This window comes from Opisthocomus hoazin, chromosome 3, assembly GCF_030867145.1.
Source record: "Opisthocomus hoazin isolate bOpiHoa1 chromosome 3, bOpiHoa1.hap1, whole genome shotgun sequence".
Classification (NCBI taxonomy): Eukaryota; Metazoa; Chordata; class Aves; order Opisthocomiformes; family Opisthocomidae; genus Opisthocomus; species Opisthocomus hoazin.
This window is the reverse complement of record NC_134416.1, coordinates 12,174,100-12,195,262: the sequence shown is the minus strand read 5'-3', so window position 1 is coordinate 12,195,262 and position 21,163 is coordinate 12,174,100. Positions and strand designations below refer to the sequence as shown.

General features: G+C 45.6%; 1 protein-coding gene across 1 annotated transcript in view; it reads left to right on the top strand.

The window, feature by feature from the left end:
* Positions 1–19,648, top strand: part of LOC142360815 (uncharacterized) — a 173,040-nt gene extending 153,392 nt beyond the window's left edge. The window contains exon 7 of the mRNA XM_075415561.1: positions 19,622–19,648. The gene's annotated coding sequence lies outside the window, so the exon portion shown is untranslated. The remainder of the gene's footprint in view (positions 1–19,621) is intronic.
* Positions 19,649–21,163: the final 1,515 nt, after the last annotated feature.

Genomic DNA, 21,163 nt, shown 5'->3' with positions numbered 1-21,163 from the left:
TTTCCATTTTATTTATTTCAGCAAAATGGCAAGTGTTTCGTTTTGACCCACTTTCAAATCTCATCAGCAAAGATGAAGAGAGACTAGGAGATGTGATCATGTGAACTTCAAAAATGCAGCAGGTCAGGACAGGAGAGACTAGCAGAAATCCTGCTCTGATGGTATGCCCAGACTTCGGTGTTTTAGTGTATCTTACTTTTTTTTTCTGTTACTAGTAGCAAATTTCCAGTGAGCAGAAAGGGATGAGAAGCAGCCACCAGCGCTCCTCTCCCCATTTTCCTTGGCTCCCTTTCAGATGGCAGCAGCATGCATCTCGCAGTCACTGTGGTTGCATCAACGACTTTGTTTTATGTGGGGCTTACCCGTGCAGGTAAGTGCAGATGGACAGGCAGGTTCTTGCTCTGGTCCCTGAGCTCTGGAGCCTGCCATTAGTGCAAAGCAGAATTCAAAAGCCTTACCGAAAGGAATCACAGAATCATTTAGGTTGAAAAAGACCCTTAACATCATCGAGTCCAACCCTAAACCTAACACTAAAATCCACCACTAAACCATGTCCCTAAGCACCACATCTAGACATCTTTTAAATACCTTCAGGGATGGTGATTCAGCCACTTCCATGGACAGCCTGTTCCAGTGCTTGACAACCCTTTTGGTGAAGATATCTTTCCTCATATCCAATCTAAACCTGCCCTGGAAGAGTACATCAACTCCGGTTAGCAGCATGGGAGCATGGTTTCAATACTCCCAAGGCTGAGTAAGCTCAGCAACAGCTCACTTGGCCTATGGAAAGATGGGCCTTTGGCTGTGGTTCATCCAAGATTTTGCTAAGTTGTTCTTGTCCACAGCAGCTCTGCCTTTCTGCTTGTAGGGAGGGCACACCAGAAGCTTCAACTGGGTTTGGAAAAGTCAGTCCCACAGTTACTGTCTTCCTGAAGAAGCAGCAGGAGAACCACATTTTATTTACCTAAGGAAATCAATACATCTCCACTCACCTTGATGGATTTGGTTGACTTGCACTAGCTGAGAAGCTGACCCTCAGTGTGTATCAGCTGCAACATGGGCTTGTTACCTACGAAAAAGGAATATTTTTTAGAATGAAAATATGTGTGAATATTCCAGCCTCTGCCTGTCTCAGCTTTTCTCACTGTGAGATCAAGACGCTTGGTAGTGTTCTGACCTCATTCCCATTTTGGTGGTAGGGCACAGGGCAGCCGAGCAGCTACAGAAAAGGTCTTGGGCAGCAAACCCATGAGGCATGTAGGCTGCTGGTGCAGTTGCCCTGGTGCCTGGAGCGATGCTGGGAGTGCCCAGCCTGGGGCGAACAGGGCATTGACAGCTTCGGACTGGCTCTCTCCTGCCTGCTTGGGACCCTGTAGCCTCGGGTTACCGAGATGCTGCCAAAACTTTCAGTAGCTAAGGCCTTTCAGTATGTAAAGGGTGTTTATAAGAAAGATGGGGAAAAACATTTTAGCAGGACCTGCTGTGATAGGACAAGGGCTAATGGTTTTAAACTAAAAGAGGGTAGACTGTGACTGAATACAAGGAAGAATTTTTTTGCAGTGAGGGTGGTGAAACACTGGAACAGGTTGCCCAGAGAGGTGGTAGATCCCCCATCCTTGGAAGCATTCAAGGTCAGGTTTGACGAGGCTCTGAGCAACCTGATCTCGTTGAAGATGTCCCTGCTTATTGCAGGGTGGTTGGACTATATGAGCTTTAAAGGTCCCTTCCAACACAAACTATTGTATGTTTCTATGAAAATGTGATGTCTCAGCCAGGTCAGCAAAGAAAACAGCACTCTGCTCTTAACTGGAGGTTGATATGGCTCTGCTTTGCTTTTGTAGAGCTGCCTAGAGTTTGTGCATGACTCCATATTCAAAGCCTCGTCTCCCTCCTCCTGATGCCCAACCACCAGGTGACAAGCAGAGGAACCCAGCCATCTGCAGAGAGAGAAGAAGAGGTACCCAGGGACCAGCCCTGGCATCACTCTGTAAAGCTGGTACCGGTATTACAGTTTCCAGCTGCCCTGCCTGTCCCCTGCCTGTCCAGTCAGTTTTATTAGCCTCTGCAGCAGATTGGAACTGTGAATCAAAGGGATAAAGGGCAGTTTGGGGTCTGTGAATGGCTGCGGAAACCTGGGGCAGGGAGATGGGAGCAAGGAGTGATAATGTGCTAAGCCACTGCAGGTGCTGGATCAGCGGAGGGTGAACCAGCCCCTTGCTGCCCACTCCCAACAGCAGGCTCCCGTGATTCAAACGGCGGAGACCTGGGGGAGATTTGCTCCTGACTTTTGGCACCTCCTCTTGCCCTGGTTGGCAGACATCGTTGGATGTGATGCCTCGTGCCAGACCTATTCATAGATGCCTAATCCTCTGCAGCCAACCAGCTCGGTGTCGTGGACTTCCTTCCAGGAGCCAGATATGTCAGTGCCATTATACACGTGGCTTTTGAGTGACTTGTGCAAGGCCAGGCAGCAAGCCTGTGGCTCAGCAGGTGTTGAAATCCAGCTCTCCCAAGCTTTGGGTTGGCAGCCTTTCCACCAGGAAATCCTTCGTTTAACTTTCCACTGCAGCAGATGGGGTTGCATCGATGTAGGAGGGAAGTCTCGGTTCGCTCGTGCATCTCTTTCCAGCCCTTCTTCACCTCCCCACACCTCTCCCCAAAGGCACCTGCTCTTGAGAAAAAGGCATTGAACTATTACTCGGTATCCAGGAGAGAGCAGAAACAGAGCTGGATTGCCTCTGACACCATGCACCAGAGGAAAGAACGGGACAGTTTGGGGCAAGGTTCAGGGCAGGTCGTGCAAGTTTGCAGAATGCTCCCGCAGGGCTCCGTCACCGACTCTTATCCGTGAGAGCCTGTCAGGTGTAGCAGCAGGTTTCTGTGCCACCCCTTGTTTCTCTCTCCTTCAAAGAGGGAACAAGCTGCCCTGGAACAGACTGACCTTTGGCATAATTCTTTCTTTTTTTTCCCCCAAGTCGGGGGCATTCAAGTGAAAACCGAGGAAATCTAAAGCAACATTAGCTTTTTGTCAGCTTTCCTTGCAACAGTGACAGGGCGGTTGTTCTGCTCTTGGCATTAAGCGAGAAATCAATGTTACCGTGGGAGCAAACTCCCAGACAGGTGGTGATCACACACATATTAACCTGAACCAGAGCAGGAGGCACCGTGTCCCCCTGCAGACCCGCAGAGGGGACAGATCTCATCACCCTTTGTTTGTGCTCAGTGTGCGGCTGTCCGGAGGATGGTGCCCAAATAGATAAGGTGCTGGGCACAGATGTCTGCTTTGATTATTCTTTTCCTTTTTGCTACAAACCATATGGCAGTATGGGCAGCACAGATAGCTGGCAGTCAGAATTCCTGGGCTCCCTCCCTGACTTCGCCGTTCGCTCATTTAATTTTCAAAGCAGTTTTCATGCATCAGCAAAACTTGCTGCCTTGCACCTCCCCACCCACCTCAAAACAAGATCTCTCCCTCATTACTGGAGGTGCTTTTGAAAATAGTAACGACATCTTGCTTTGCTATCACAAAATTAGATGCACTTAATGCTTGTAAACTACTTGGGAACCAGCAGATAAAAGCCGCTACAGACAGGTTGCTAATCAGTTTGATTAAGTAAAGCGCCTAAAGTTTGCCACTGCTGCTAGAGGATTGCAGGCTGATCCATGTATAACCCGGAGCAGTAAGATGAATTGGATATGATAAGGATTGTTTGGTTTCTGGTCTGTCAACCAGTGAAGGAAATGACTTGGTGTTTATATGCCAGGTCACAGAGAAAAGTTTCTTGCGGTTGGAAATGATTAGGTCCACTGATTAATGTTTCCAGTGCTCTTTGATCCAGAGCTGCCAGTTGGAATGGGTCTGGCTGCACAGAGACATCCCAACAGCCTCGTAGCATAAGTGCAGGGCATAGAAAACTTCATGAAAAAATACAAGTGGGTATGGGAAGGCTTTGCTGTAAGATATGCTCTTTTTCCATCGGGGACTCGAGAGTTGCATTCGTTGAACCATCCTCTTCTTCCTGGAAGTCAAGGCAGTTTGTAACTCGCATTGTGCTTGTCAGGTTTACTCGTTGTAAAGAAAATGTTCAGGAACTGCCAAGTCATCTAAACATCCAGTACTGATAAGGACCTCAGGGTTTGCTAAGTTAAGAAGAAAGCATCCCAGGTTTCAAGAAAAACTTTAAAATGTAGCACGTTCCGAGTAGTCTGCAGCTCTTGTGAAACTGTTGATGTTTCTCTCATGTGGACGTGCCATCTTCTGCATACCTCTTTGTGATGGATGTTCCTTCTTTAGACCGTAGGATTTCCCAATTTTAACCCTCAATTAGGATATCCCCCTTTTATCGTAGGCGAGATATTTGAAATAGTTTCCTAAGACAAGACACAGGAATATTTGCTTGGATAAGAAGAATAGTCCCCACCACTTCTTATCGTTCCCATATCACCACGCTGTTTATCTTCATTATTTTGTGTCTCCATCATACTTTGAACATTATGGTAGAGCCTTGAACCAGCTGGGAGGCCACAAACAGGGCTGCGTTGCCCATTACACTTTCTTTGTAACCAGGACTGCAGTGTTTGTCATCTTCATTGTCATGCCTGTCATCCACACTTGGTCCTTCTGGCGTGATGTCCTCTTTTGTCCGAAGTTGTGTATATCATGGTGGGTTTTCTAATAAAAATCAAAGTGCCCTGCTCCCAGAGTAACCAGTTAGCAGGTGGTGAATGGGCACTCAAACGAGCTCTGGAAAATTTAAGGTAAAAACCCTAAAATGCCTGGGTGTACTGAGGAGCTGAATTGCAAATGCCCACACCCAAGGGCACTAAGCCATTCCCAAATCATTGTCTGCTCAGTAAGTGTTTTAGGAGAGCCTTAAAGGAGAGATCCATAGCAATTTACCTCACAACACTTCTACTGCACACCCAGGTGGTTCAGCAGTTACAGCTGCTTTTGTTTAGGCAGGAGAGAAGGCAGAAGCTGGGGCTGCCCCTTCCTCAGGCAGCCCAAGGTCTTCCCTACTGCTCATGGCCACCTCTGTGCTGGCAGTGAGAGGAGTGGAGCACTGGCTGAGCACTGGATGTCCTGGCCATCCCACATTTCTCATTGCTTGTGTTTGTGCTGAAGAATCCTGATTTTATGAAACATGGCAAAACTTTTGAAATACTGGAAGCGTTCAGGAGCTGAGAAACCAGTGGATGAAAAATGCTTCCCAGTGAACCCACTGGGGGTATAGGTCAGTGTAAGGAGGAAATTGCAATGCTATTTTTACCAAACTTCGCTGTTTCTTTGGGCGTGCCTGCTTTTCCCATGTTTTGCCAAGCATGAGAGCTTGCAGAGACCAGCACTGAGCAGTTCCTCTTTAACATGGGAGGCCCATGTCCCATCTCCCACTCGAGTTGGTCACCTGCCTGGACACCTGCCCACCACCATTTCATATCTCACAGCAGCGTCTGTGCCTTCCCAGACTCCCAGCTGGTGCCCATCCAAAGCCTCTGATCTGTGAAAGTGCATGAACTCATCCCCAAGCTGGGCTGGCAGCTTTAGGGTTTCTCTCCTCTGCTCAGCTGTTTTCACACAATGGATTGAAATCTCATAATCTTTCTCTGACAGGTTTGGATGCCAGTGTATTCAGCAGAGGGAGGATGGACAGACGGTGATCTCCTGGACCGTGTTATGTGGGAAACTGGTGTAAATACGGGCATACATCAGTTTCCTGCCTTTGTGAAGTTGTGCTTCATGTCTGTTTTCAAACTTAAGTTGTCTTCCTGTACATGGCCTGAAACAGTTAATATCAATTTAATTGCAGATCATTTTCACAGAAATAGGTGCCTACTCTGCCTACTTTCTGATTTCCCAGTGGCTCCGTGGCGGCTGCTTGGCTGCTGCCTGCCCGGCTGCTAATGCTCCCGCTTTGCTCCCTGGCTTGCGCAGCTGCCCTGGTGTGTTGTTGGGACAAGGAACAGTGACGCAGGGTCTCCTGGAAGCCTGCGGATGGGGCCAAGCAAAACACAGCTGGGCATCACCCAAAGTACCTCAAGGATTGCTGCACAGAGTGAGTTCCCATTGTCTCAGACATCTCATTGTGCTTCATAGCTACGGAGGTGTTTGTATTGCTGTCACTTACAGCAGGCAAGGAGCTTGGGCCAAGAAAGGGAGGAGTATGGGATTAGACATGTCTCGAGCTCCTCAGGGTAGGAATCATGGCTTATCTGAAGCAATTTTGGAGAGGTATTTCAAGTGCGGCTTCCGCGATGGAGACGATTTCATGCCAGTGGAAGCCACCCCAAAGGTGTGCCACCGTGCTTGGTGGCCCTGACGCCTCCCTAGATGCACAACACCAGTGCTGCTTCAGCTCCCTGCCATCCCACCCACTGCCTCACTTGCTGGCTGCCTCCTGCTAAAGCCAGCTCTCCTTTCCTCCTGCCTCCATGTGCAGGACAGGAAAGTGTTGGCACAAGTGATAAACCCACCCTCCTTATCCTGTCCATCTCAGTAAGGATCCTAGGGGGGAAACGGTGGGTGGGATGGTGAGTTTAAAGGTGCTCAGCCTTTAGTGGTGGACTCCTGAAGTGATATTCCCCAGGGCACAGATGGGGCCCATCTTGTTTAATATCTTTATCAATGATCTGGATGAGGGGATCGAGTGCACTCTCAGTAAGTTCACAGATGACACAAAGTTGGGCAGGAGTATAAATCTGCTCGAGGGTAGGAAGGCTCTGCAGAGGGATCTGGACAGGCTGGATCAATGGGCTGAGGCCAATCGTATGAGAATCAACAAGGCCAGTGCCGGGTCCTGCACTTGGGTCACAACAACCCCATGCAAAGCTACAGGCTTGGGGAGGAGTGGCTGGAAAGCTGCCTGGCAGAAAAGGACCTTAGGGTGCTGGCTGACAGCCGGCTGAACATGAGCCAGCAGTGTGCCCAGGTGGCCAAGGAGGCCAACGGCATCCTGGCTTGTATCAGGAATAGTGTGGCCAGCAGGAGTAGGGAGGTGATCATGCCCCTGTACTGGGTACTGGTGAGGCCGCACCTGGAGTCCTGTGTTCAGTTTTGGGCCCCTCACTACAATAAAGACATTGAGTTGCTGGAGCGTGTCCAGAGAAGGGCAATGAGGCTGGTGAGGGGTCTGGAGAACAAGTCTTATGAGGAGCAGCTGAGGGAACTGAGGTTGTTTAGTCTGGAGAAAAGGAGGCTCGGGGAGACCTTATCACTCTCTACAACTACCTGAAAGGAGGTTGCAGTGAGGTGGGGGTCAATCTCTTCTCCAAAGTAACTAGTGATAGGACAAGAGGAAATGGACTCAAGTTGCATCAGGGGAGGTTTAGATTGGATATTAGGAAAAATTTCTTCATCAAAGGGGTTGACAGGCACTGAACAGGCTGCCCAGGGAAGTGGTTGAGTCCCCATCCCTGGAGGTGTTTAAAAGATGTAAAGATGTGGCACTTAGGGACATGGTTTAGTGGTGGACTTGACAGTGTTAGGTTTAGGGTTGGGCTCGATGGTGTTAAAAGGTCTTTTCCCACCTAAACAGTTCTGAGGTTCTATTCTGTGATTTAGACAAAAATCACACAGCTCACTCCATTTGCCTCATTATTGCTACCATGGTTAACTCTTCAGCTGCTGGTCCTGTGGTAGTTTATCTGTGAGGCTCTGTTCGTCTCTTGGGCTTGCAGCTGAAACTGGGACAGGGGCTTCAGGCGGGCTGAGACTTTTGGCTGCAGCCAGTTTTGCCTCTACCAGTAACAGTCGCCTTGTTTTCTGAGCTTCTGTGGGAGGTTGCTGTGCTCACTCTGCATGCCAGCTCATGTCCAGGAGGCGGAAGGGCAGGGCTTGTGCTTTGGGCTGGCATACGATGTGGAGCATGCAACGCGTCAGCAGTCAGGGGAAGCATGGCCAGCGAGAAGCATGAGACTCACTGCCCCTCCGGGCAGGGTTAGACTGGGCAGAAACCTGGCATGAAGAATGTCTGCCAGGTGTCCAGGTTAGGGTGCAACCCAGGCCATTTAAAGTCTGGGTATGTGGGAACTGGAGCTACCGTCTGAGCTAGCAAGAAATCTTTAACTCTTTGTATCTTGGTCACTCATGGAAAATAAATACTGTTACATCCTTACTGCTTTCTGTTCCAAATTGAAACACTCAAGACAATTTTTACCCCGACATAAGTACATAGCAAAATATACATGAAGAAGAAATGGAAAGGAATCATAGAAGCCCAGACAAGTCTAGATTGGAAGGGACCTCCCAAGACCATCTTGTCCAACTTTCTGTTGAAAGCAGAGCCTTAGATTAGGTTATTCAAGGCCCAGTCAAGCCAAGTCTTTAACATTTCTAGTGAGGAAGATTCCACTCTCTTCAGGCAACTGATCCTACTCTTCAGTTGCTCTCACAGCAAAGAGCATTTTTAATATTCAAGTGGAACTTCCCTTGAAGCCACTTGTGCCATTGCTTCTTCTCCTCTCATAGTGCATCCTCATGAAGGGATGCATCTTCTCCACAACTACCTTTTAGGTATTGGAAGGCAGTGATTCCCCACCCTAAGCCTTTCCTTCTCAAGGCTAAGCAAACACAGTTCATTCAGCTGTGAAGTTCTCCAACCCCCTAAACTTGCTGGTCCCCTCTGGACCATCTCCAGGCTTGCAATGTCTCTCTTGAACTGGGAAGAGAAAAGCTGGACAGTATGTTCCAGGTGTGGCCTAACAGGTGCCAAGCAGAGCAGGAAAATCACATCCCTTCATCTATCAGTAACAGTCTTACTAATTCACCCTGGGATGCTGTTGGCCTTCATCGCTGCTAGGATACATGGCTGGCTCATGTTCAGTTTGCTGTCTGCCAAGACACCCTGTGCCTTTCCAGCAGAGCAACTGCCCATGTGTCCAGCTGGTGCTACTGCTTAGAATTATTCCATCCCAGGTTCAGGACCTGACGTTTATGTCTGCTGAACGTCATGTTAAACCTCATTCTTGTTGGCCAGATCTCATCAGCCTACTGGGATCTCTCTGTATGGTGGCTTTTCCTTCCAGTACATCCATCTCCTCTCTTAGCTTAGGCTCATCCTCAGATGTGGTGAGGGTGCATTCAGTCTTACCTTCCAGATAATTTATAAAGCTGAATTGCATTGACTCCAGAGGAACTTCATTTATGACTAGCTGCCAGCATGACTTTGAGTGTTTAATCACCACTCTCTGAGCTTAATAATTTGGTCAGTTTTTCAACCATTTTCTGTTTCATCTGTCCACTCCATATCTTAATGGCTTGTCAAGAAGGATTTTGAGGGGACCTCTCGCAAACACCTTGCTAAAATCAAGGTAAATAATATCCACAACTTTCCTCTCATCCACTGAGAAATTTGTTTGGTCAAACATGGTTGACCCTTCAGTCTATCCAAGTTGGCTTTTCACAGTCAGCTTCTTGTCATTTGTGTGCCTGGAAATAGCTTTTTTAAGGACCTATTCCATAGTTTTCTTAGGGACTGAAACAAGGCTGACTGGTCTGCGGTTTCCTGGAGCTTCCTTTTTTGCCCATTTGTAGGTAGACATAGTATTGTTCTCCACCAGTCTTCAGACTCAAAGACCTCTCTCCACACAAAGCTGTTTACTCTTTGTTTTTCACTTCCCCTGCATGGGGAAATAATGTGGTTGACACCAGACAAATTGTTTAAAACACTATGAATGACAAGATGCAAAGAACAGAAGGTCCTTGTGTGTATTGATACCAGTCCAAATTAGTTAAACAGGACACGTTCTTGGCTGGAAATAACAATGGCTCGTGGTGGCATATAGTCATGACCAAAACTAGAGATGCTCTTGTTTATGGTGGAACAATCCTGTCTGCAGATCTAGATGAAGTTAAGTGCAGTTCGGTGTCGCATGACCTATCACTAATATTATCCTTGGAAGTTTTATTTAATGGGGAGCAGTCTTTGGTCTAGCATGCATTCAGCAGTCAAGATTTTGTCCTCTCTACCAGTACCTGTAAGCCCAGTCTCTCCAAGAAGGAGCGAGCTTGGTTTCACGGGACTATTGTGATATTGAACGCTGGTGTCTGGTGCCATGATGGGAGTCATTACATGGAGTTGTCACCTCCTGAGTTAGCTAGAGTTCTTTTAGAGGTCAATTATTAGCTGAAAGGTGTGTATGAAGTTTGCACAGACCTGTGTAGTAAGTAAGTAGCCTAGTTTTGGACTGATGATATCAATAATTATAGATATCCACATGTATGTAGTCAATGCAGTTAGTGAGCATGATTACACCAGCTGTACAGCAACATACACTCTCAGACCTGCATGTTTCTTTCACATTGCAAAAGAAGCTACAGATCTTTAGCCCAGACTTTCCAGCTTTGAAATATCAGGAGTTATCCAATGATGCCATAGTAATTGCATTGGAACCTGTCGTTTTTACATTTTAATAACCACCACATTGACTAAGACTAGGAACTATGTGCTCTCCACAGCCAAAGGATAGGTTTTTCTGCTCCAGCTCAACAAGTGATCATGTCCTTCATATATCAGCTGTTGGTGGCTCACAGTCTGGCTACTGAGAAAAGCAAGAGGAGAATAGCAAAGGCTGAATGGGAAATCATAGAAAGAGCAGGGAGGTTCACATGAGGCCTCTGATAGGTACTAACCTACTAGGCAGTGATTTACCAATGCACAGCTGCACATGGGTGTCCTTCTTCCACACCTATGGATTCAAATTTTAAGGTGTAATAGTAATCACAATTGTAATTGTAAGGCGATTGACATGACATTGCTTAACACTGCTATTAATATTCACAGAGCAAGTAGCTGTGTGCTGTGTTTGGCTTCTTTAATCTTTACTAATGAAGCATATCCTTGAGCCTTCCTTTTAGGAGGGTTGACACCTGGCATCCACCCAGGCTCTGTTAATACAAACCCCAAATTATTTCAAGACCTTTTCCTGGTCTGTCTTCTTTCTTTTTCACTAGAATTGCCCATTTCTGGTCTGGCTGGGAAGGGTCAATAGCAGACAAAATACCACTGAAACATGTCGTTTCTGCACCCGTGGTCAGTATTACATGTGTATACTTTAATAGTCAGCTAAGTTTAAATAAATATGCAGAATGCCTGTTTTTGGCCAAGCAAAAAGTGACAGCTGTTTGTGCTGGTGTTTCCCTCGTGCTGTGGGCTGCCTGCTGGTGTTGCAGAGGTGGAACCGTTCAGGGCATCGTTTGCTTGAAACACTTTACCATGGCTCCCCACAAGCCCTCCCTCTGTCTGGCTGCTTACAGTTTTTCAATGAAAGGCCCTGTTCACACATGCAGCAACTCAAATTATCTCTAAATAAACTAGTATATGTAGAGAGTAATTCATGAGCACTTCCAGCTCGATGATAAATGGCAGACAGGGCCAGCCTATACAAGGTGACCCCTCAAGGACGCGTCTCCATCAAATTGTACAAAGATACTGTAGAAGCGTGTGGAAACGTGAGCTTAAAATAAGAGCTGTGTCTCTTGGAGCTTTGAAGACCAAGCTGTCTGTGACAGACATGCAGTATTTGAGCCGTCTCCTCTTGTTTAATATTGTGCCTCCAGAACTTGACCAATGCTTTGGGCTTTACCGCCAGTTCCTCCCCATGTGACTGCCAGTCTGCCTCCTGGAAAACAACAGTCGTCTTAGCCCTTAAAAGACACCTTAAACAGTCAGTTCTGATAAATAATAACAATAAACTATAAGAATTCGTGTACTGTCCTGCTATTTTCCAGCCCTTGCTGACATGATTCTTGAACACAGTTGACCTTTGCCTTAATAGACACCATTCTTCTGCGATGACTAAGAGAGAGGGGAAATGTCCACAAATACAAGGGCTCAAGTCATAGCCATGAGCACTAGTGTATACCTGTCCATACTGTAAAGCTGTTAGCACAGCTCCAGCCCACACCAGCTATCGCTTCTCCAGACAAAGGCTGGGCACTGTCTGGGGACTCGCACTGGCGAGGGGCCATCCCCAGTAGTAATTTGGCTGCAGGCATTTAGTTCTGGGGAGGTGAAAGGGCTTAGCTGTCTGGATATGAGCTGCTGGGCAGTTGGCTCCAGTGCCAAGGAACAGTCCCTGGCTTGTCTTATTTGCATGTGTGGACAAGATGAAGGGTTTGGGATACAGGAGCCTCAGCGGTGAGCTACAGCATGTGTGAATTTTGCAATTCTGGATGCAATTTTGAAATACATATTTCTGTTCAACTTTCAAGTACTGCTTTCAGATACTGTCTCTCTTGAAAACCCTGCACTTGATGAATATCTGTTATTGCTCCCATATGGCAAGGAGGGGAAGAAACCCTTCATCTCCAGACAGCAGACATAAGATAATATGAAAGAAATGTGAAATGGCTGGGGAGGAGTTTTGTTCTAGAGATTCATAGGTTGCTGCTGATACAAATAAAAAGCATGCTGTATCTCTTTATCTGAGAGGGGAGGGAGGAGAAACGGAAAGACAGCTCAAAACCGTGAATACACCAAACAGAAATGGTAGGCAATCATCTGATGTGCAGGGGCTTACTCTTCACATAGTAAAGCGTAGGCTTTGTACACATCTGTACCAGTGCCTACTTTTTTATTAGGCAAAAACTCATAGTAAAAGGCATCCACTGTAGTCAAACTGGTCATACTTGTAGTTCCTGTTGAAAAACTACTCTTTTCATGCTCTTGAAATCCTGGCTAGAAGTGATACAAATAAATAAGTAGCCTTTCCTCTGAAGAGTGATGCTCCTGAGGAAAAACGTATATTGTGATCTGAATCAATGCTGCAGAGCTCATCCTGTATGAACAATTAGCCCTGGAATCCAGCACAGCTGAGTTATAGATGAAATATATTTTGGTCTGTTACATCAATGCGTTGCTTGTACCGGGAAACGCAAAGCTGGGCACAATGCTCCAGATGCAATTGCATGCGTGTCAGATAGACGGGAATGATCACTTCTTTGAAGTTACAGTCATCTCGTCTTAAAAGGTAGCCTGGTTGGTCAGGCATGGTATCAACAGCACTCTACTTGTCTGCACTCACATAGATTACCTTCAGATGAGTTAGCATGTCTTTGGCTAAGATGCTAAGGCTAGAAATGTGTCTGATTTTAAAAGCAGAAGGTGGACCTGAGTCCTGTTTGTATAAGCTGATGTATCTACACGACCTGTTAAAATAGAGTCCTACGAGCATAGGGTGCATGGTGAAGGGCAAACATGTGACAAGCGCTAAAAGAAGCAGGGATTTGTCTGGTATCTCAGAGGGCTTAGGAAGTGGGATGGTCCTTTCTCAGTCCTGAATATTCTTCATATGTGGCTCTGTATCCATCCAGTCTTTTATATCTTCTTCTTTCTAACAAAAATTGCCCTGAAGGAATGGACATGAGACTTAGTCATCTAGCTGTAGCTGAACTGCTTTAGTTAGTGGATCTTCCCAAGGGTTTACAACATGTTTATGCTGAAGTGAAGAACCATGTGAATAAATTAGTACTCCTAACATACCAAAGACAAACACTTCAGCATGAACTGGGGGACAGAGAAAAAATTCCCCCTCTCCTTGCCCTGCATCCCCCCTCATCCCATCCCTTCACTAGGCACACCAAAGAGGGTGAAGGGGATAGATGGGATGGAGGAGGTTGTAAAGCTATTGTCACGTTCTCAAGTTGATAAAATGTGCGCAACCACAGAGCAACCTGGGAACTTCTCAGGCTGGGAGGTCTGAGTGCTGCCAAAGTCTTCTGGCCCCCTCTCCCAGACTCGTGCTTTGAAAGAAGATCGTTTGGCTCCATGACAGTGCGGGTCTGTTGACTTGTGTGTGTATGTTTGTTCTTGGATGTGTGCACAACTCAAAACCAGGTCTGAGGTTAAGTAAAGCCCCTTGCTTGGTGGGGAACCTTGATCAACATGTCACAGAACGTGACAACTTCCAGAAAGGTTTCTAAAAAATGCATGTGGGGTTAACTGCCAGCTTCCAGGGGAGGGATATGCAGTAACCACTGGAAATGTCAAACTCTGGGCTCTGCCCTCATATCCACAGCAGTTTTGAACAAATCGTTTGATTTCTCTGTGCCAGCCATTTGATCTGTAATACTGCACTATTTATCTGACGTCTTAGAGTGTTGTGTGGCTTATTGAAGAGCTTTTCATGTTGGAGACGTAATGTAGGCATTAGTGATTTTTTTTCTTTTTAGCATTCAAATTGATAAAGAGTGTCTTTTTTTTCTTCTTTCTTTCTTTATGGACAGATGTTTAATACTTCTGAAAATTTACTCCTTTTACCGTGTCTTAATTCAGGTGTCTAAAACCATGGCCTATTTTGAATTTAGGCCAAACACCCCTGCCATGGCATGACAGAGTTTTCTCTTGGTTGGGCACCCCTGTAGCCCCCCCCCGCTACCAAAACCTTTACATGCAAACCCTGTACCCCATCAAGAAGTTTTATTAGCAGAAACCCAGAATGATGCCATGTCCTGCTTACCACCTTCTAAGAACACCTCTTCTGCCAACATTTTAGTCATTTGCCAAAAATCTTATTTGCTAAATCCTTTTCATTAATACGTTTCTGCTGCAAATACTGAAAGAGTTTGGAGTTGAAGTAAAACTGGTTCTCCCATCCCCACTGCACTTCAGTGCAGATGTGAACGAGAATCAGGTAAAAGGCTTATGAAAACAACTATTTTTGGCTCAGCCCTGATAGGACAACAGCTCCGTTGTTCTGCACTGATACTCAGTCAGTGTGACTCATCTATAGAGGACTTTCTGGCCCATTTTCTTTAAAAATGTGCTCTATCCAGAGAGCTGACTGGGCCTTTCTAAAACTGGAAACACTCAAAAAGAACACATTGCTCATTTCTTGGGTGTTGGTTGACCTTTTCTACGCCACCTCAGCTCAAAAGGTGGAACATGTGCTGTCTTACACAGCAAGGTGTTTTCAACCAAAAGACTGTTTTTATAGATTTTTTTTTCCTTCTGAAGGAAGGGAATAATGGAGAGGACAAGTTTCAAGGCTCCCATAGAGACTGAGGTCAGGTGTCCTCAGAGACTAACTGAGTAGGTGATAGCTGCTTCAGAGCAGGAAGAGTTGACAGGACTGGAAGAGGCCACTCTGAACCTCCTCCTGGCCTCTGGACATATGTAGCTGACCTCTGGTTTCAGAGCATTTTCTGGATCTTTGGGACTCCCAGAACATGAGGACTGCTGACAAGCTTTGAGGGTGCCATGGCTAATACAAATGTGACACTCAGCAGAGAGCCTGGAGCCATTTGCTTCTTGAGGCCTCCCGTTGTCTAGGATCCAGGAATGCCACTTTTCCCCAAAACGGGAAAAAATGAAAAATGTTTTCTTCGGTCACTCAAATACCAGAAAGAAACATATGTTTGAGATCAAGTGTTAGGGAGAACTCAGACTTGTCATCCTCCTAGTGAAGACACATCCCTTCCTTTTCACTTTTATATTTTCCCTGAAGATGTGATCATGGGCTGCAGTTGGGCAAGATAAATGCTTACTTAGTGTAAAGCTGTGAATAATCTCTCTCTCAAGGGCTTTAAGCACCAGGCTGAATTAGGACTTGAGAAAGGTAGGTGAAAGCTCCCTTTGCCAAGAGGAGCTTCCGTGTGTGGAATCTGGGAGTGATCTGATGTGGGCATCAGTGACCTGCTTTGTTAGCTGTACGTGAATCTGACTCTGCTGAAACCTGCAGAAAAAATGCCATTGATTTTAACAGATCTGATTTTTATCCCCAGTACGTTTATTTGCTTTACTTTCTTTTCCTATAGTTTTTCCTAGTACTTTTGATATGTAGGTGTGGAGGACTTATGGAAAATATTGATGTGATCAAGACACCCTGACCATTATGGCAAGGGGTGGCAAATGCCACTGTGGGAAGACACGTTTAGAGTTTTGCCTGGCACTTTGAAAGTGTTTGAATTTTTTTCTACTTGCCTTGCTTCAGCTTTCCAGGTTAAACTTATACATGAATGACAGGTCTCATTACTTTGGATGTTCTGGAGTTTTCTTCATTATTTAGTTACTGAACTTGTAAAATATTCCTCTTATTAGGGCAATTTGTTCTCAACTAGATCTTAACGAGACCAGTTCTCCCCTTCCTGGGACGATATGCACGTTTGATTAGAGAAGCCCACCTTTCACAAACCATAGCTAAAACCTGCTTTTTCAGTGAAACACAATGCACACAGCTGCTCGCAAATATCATTTTTTCTTAGTATGAAGCAAATATTCATTTTTTAAACGTGGGGGGCAGGCATATTTTGATGTGGGTCTTGCACAGGGCTTCAGTATAGGAATAGCTCATCTTTAATTTACGGTTACATGCAATCAAGCCATTCCAGGAAAAGACATTTTGTGGTTCTTGGGCCAAGGAAGAAGAATAAAAAACTTCTACCCTAAACAGAAACAGTTACAACATGCAGCGCAGACCTGTGTTCCCTGAATGAAACTTAGTGTGAAGCTCTTGAAATACTTTTCAGGATTAAAATCACTGAGATATTGATGCTAAAACTCTTTGAGGTATCACTTATTCTTTGGGTAAAACAGAAACACTTCTGTTTGTTTGCTACCTCAGTTGCCACAAACTATAACCACATGTTTTAATCTAATTATGAGACCTACTGCAGGAATTTCTCTGGCCTCTCTTGTGCCCGGGGTTGACTTAGTTGATCAAAATGACATTGCTGGCCTGAAAGTTCATCAATCATTGGAACCCAACGGAAAGCTTATGATAGTGTGGTATGTTTATAGAGGAATTTCTAGTCTTTTAGGAGTCAAAGGCATTTTATAAACAGTAATTGATTCATGCTTTCCTTGCACACAAATGCAACCACCACCAAGAATGAGGTCTGTCTTGATTTTTTCAGGGAATAGCAATGGAGGAGGTGTAGGTAGACAGAGAGAAAATATAAAAAATGGAATTTTATCAGAAAATTGTGTTTGCTCTTTTAGAAGAGCTATGGGATTTTTCAAGGGTCTGTGCAGGCTGGGTTGTAGAACACCAGCAGTAGTGTCACCTTTGGACTGTGATGGGATTATTGCTTCCATACTAATGGTGGCAATGTGTTGCTAACTGAATTATCACTTCATTGGCCTGGAATATCTCAGTGCCCTTGGACCAGCATTTGGGTGAGAGAAATTTCATTGTACCTCTCGTTTGGTGCTGCGGGTAACTGAGTATGGCAAATACAGCTGCCTGTCTGGCAGCGCACTGCCTGTGTGCCTGCCTCTTGTTCAGCACAGCTGGCTGGGCTCCTTGCTGAAGGCTGTTACCGCAATCAGCAGAGTTGTTCTGCAGTGTGGTGTATTCAGCCTTTACTGATGATCACCACAGCTTCTCCGGGAAGGAAAATGGATACTTGCCTAATCTGTCAGAAAATGGTGTGTACTAAATCATAGGAACAAAAAAAAGCTTGTAAGGAAACTCTGCTGCCCTATCTTTATCAACCAGACTTTCCTTATTTCCATTACATGCAGCCTTGCTTATGTCTCTGACACTTGAGGAATACCCAAATTCTGCTCCTTTTCTTTTTCTTCAGAACCAGTGCCTTTGGGGCTCATTCAAAACCCATTCATTTCAAGGAGAGTCTTGTTCTGTGCTGTCAGCTGGCTTTGGATCATCTCCCTCGCTTGCACCCTTTTATGAAATCAGAAGACACACATTTGACTTAGAAGGCTCATCTCCGGAAGGCAGAAATCAGTTAACTTCAGTGTAGCACCTGGGTGCTCTGCTTGAAACAGATGTGTCAGAGGGTTGCTCACCCTGGAAGAAAGTGGTAACAAAAGAAGGATTTTCACCAGGGTATACTATGATTTCTAGCATTTTCTATCAAATATAATTCAATAGGAAAACATAGGAGACAAAGCAATCTTTTTAGGCAGCTTGCTCCCTCTGCCCCACAGGTAGATTCCAGAATGACAGTGGACCAACTTCTTACACCCCTACTTTAATCATCCTTGCTGTAATAAAAGACCTATGAAACTAGTGAGCTCTCACCACTTAGTATATGCCAACCTGGCCAAATGGGCCAAGAGTCTGATTCAGTACTGGCAAATATCTGTGGCAATCCTGTTGTCATTAACTAAGGAAATTGACTTCAAACCTTACCCCAGAACTAGCAATGAATGACTTTTTAAAAAATAATTTTTATTAATACCCATATTGCTGAGGAGATGTTGTCTACGGAAATAGAAATTTTCCTTGTTTCTGGCCAAAGTCTAAACGAAAAGAGCAGTTGCTCTTCAGAAATCCCAAGGGGATGGAAGAGCAGAAAGGGCGAGGGTCCTTGATGGCTTCATGGGAGAAAAGGGAAGAACAGGGGGAGTCTGGGGGGACCAAAGAGCAAGCTCATGACTTCTCTGGGTCAGGGTGTATGTATGAATCCCATGTGCTATTGAACCCTGACTTTGGAGCAAAGCATCACTGGGGAAGCTAGTGAAGAGGACAGCTTGTAAGATCTCTTGGCCAAGGGTGGCTGGCAGAAGTGACAGCTACTGCCAGTTACTCCAGGTGGATGGGTTCAGCTGCTGAGGGAGCACCCGAGCTGGAAGCAGGGATAGATAAAACTTCAGCTGTTCTCCATCCAAACTGTGCTTCTTGGTGCCAGATGGGTCATGCACAAAGGGTGGTTCTGATCTGAGGATCAGCTGGGGCTTCTTGAGAGTCCTGGGCATGCAGAAGCCTCTGCTGGAAGAGGGAAATCTGGTAAAGCTGTGAACTCAGCTTCTGCTTGGGCTGAAACAATTTCAGTGAGGGCAAATGTATGGGGTGAATGACAGATTTGAGTGGTGGTGTGAAAGGGACAATGGCTATATGTTGTTTCCTTCCTTTCCGCAAAGAACGGATTTCATGTCTTTAATTCTGTACTTGTTAGAATGAATACTGCTTGTGCCAGAGAAAACCTCAGCTGCTCTCCTAGGTGGCTGGTCTGGAACTGCTGCTGATTTTACTGCTGCTCTTCAGCAGGGGCCTTTAGAGGCTGAACCTGACCCCTTCAAGGCTTGGCAGAGGGGTTACATGTGGGTTGTGTGTACCCCTGACTGGAGCCTCCAGATGCTACTGAAATGCTTATGTATAATAAGCACAAAGACTTCTTATTGTCTCCTTGTGCTGAGTGGGATGTTAACTTTTGGTAATGGCTTCTGTGTCTGCCTGGAGAGCACAGGATCTAACACACAGGAGGGACGGGGAATCTGTGATGAAGCTGTGGATGCTCCTGTCCTTTTCCTCGGAAAACCTGAAATCTAATAAAAAAACCTGTTTGTTTATTTATTGTTTTATCTCGTCTCACTCTCTTAGCTCTTATATTGCAGCTACAGAGGTATTAACTAAAAAGATTATTGGATGCAGTCAACTTTGTGCACACTAAGGATGTTATAAAAACAACAGCTACTGTAAAAACCTTTCAATAGTTCTGTCAGTCTCCTAAAAAAAAGAGGAAACTTGCTGTTTTCTAACCAATATTTTCCTGTCATGGAATTGGGTTGGGGGATTTTGGAGGATGACAAATTGACTATGAGTCAGTGGGGCAACATGGTACTAAAGGAAGCTGCTCTAGTGGGCTACAGGCAGTGTGAAGTGTATTTCGAAAACCAAATTAAATGTACCCAGACACTAAATTTTCTGCTTCTCTCAGCAGTGGCTGGACCATGGGGCTCAGTTTGGGGCTTCATGTTAGAGAACAGGACAAGTGGCAGTCTGGAGAGGAGACCACAGCAGCTGTGGAAAATGAGAATCAGTATTTTCACAGAGGAAGGGTGCTGCCCCGACGGGAAGAGAAGTGAGCACGGGCAGCTCACGACAATTACACACAGAAATACGAAGACTCTGCAGCAAGGCACCTGATCATCAGAGGTGCTCTGTCTCCAGGACTCTGCTCTGTGTGGGATGAGAACTGCAAAAACACATGAAGTACAGGAGACCATGTCAATCAGAAAACAGCTCTTTGATTCTGTTTGATAATTTGCTTTTGCATCTGATCCAAATTCAAGAGGACCGATACCAGGTACTACATAGCCAAATACAGTCAGAAAAGCATCCTGGGTTGCTTAAACCCAGACTCCTTGGGGAAGAGTTAATTTAGAGGATGCATTTTTATTGTCTTGACTAGCAAACAGCTGATCTGACAAGAAGCCTGGGCTAGCGCTGGAAGCTCGCAAAAGTATTTCAGAAGCATCGTAATTCATGGCTCATATCTCAGCTGGTGCCTCAGCAGAACCGGTTGTTCTACAGTAAATCTTTCAGCATTTGAGCCCAGCTGCCTCTGCCCTTTTCTAACAATAAAGACAAGGGTCAATTCTTCTCATTAGTCAATAAAAGCTGAATTTAAAAATAACATGCTGATGTTGCTGCACAGAAGTGTTTAAGTTGGATTAAATATGAGGGAAAAATAAATCGAGGAAGAGCAAGCTACAAAGGGAATTGCAGATTCACTTTCCAGTCTGAAAGATTTTTAGGGCAGGGACTGTCAATTATTTTGTTTGTACAACAATCTCAACTTAAATGGAGCCTCTAGCTGCTTCCACGATGTAAATTATTGATGCTGTTAGGATCCACAAAAGACACGTGCCTAGCTTTAAGCGCAGGGGTAATAAAACTGAAGTCTGGAGGAATCCTTTAGCTCAAAATTGAATATGTGCTTATGTTCTTTGGGCTTCTCGTGGCTGCTTTCAATGCTAATGTACCTGACATGATCTTGAAATAACAAGGCTGGCCATGCTATGATAAGGGATTCAGATCTGAATAGACACACTTGGAGGTTCCAGATATTTCTCATGACCTCTCAGAGAAACCTGGCCCCACTGACCTCGCAGGAAACCACTCAAAATAGTCCTTATCTGAAGTGACAGCGGGTACACGATCCTAATAAAAGAAACATGGACACATTGCACATCATCCTGTCATCGTGTTACCTCGCCTGACAAAGGAAGGCAGCACGCTGAGATCTGAAGAGATCCGAGGTGACACAGTGCCCAACAAGGCAGCCTGGTTGATGGAGTAGGAGTGGGGAGGTGGGGAGCATGGGAAGGGAGTGGGGCTGGAACCACCCGCAGCTGTGGCTCAGCGCTCATGGGTTGCTTTGTGTTGGGTGGTCCATGTCTGCACTCCCGGCAGCAGATGGGAGTTTGTGTGGTGCCAAGCTGAGCTTTGATGAAGGAGAAATAGCAAAAAAACAAAAAGA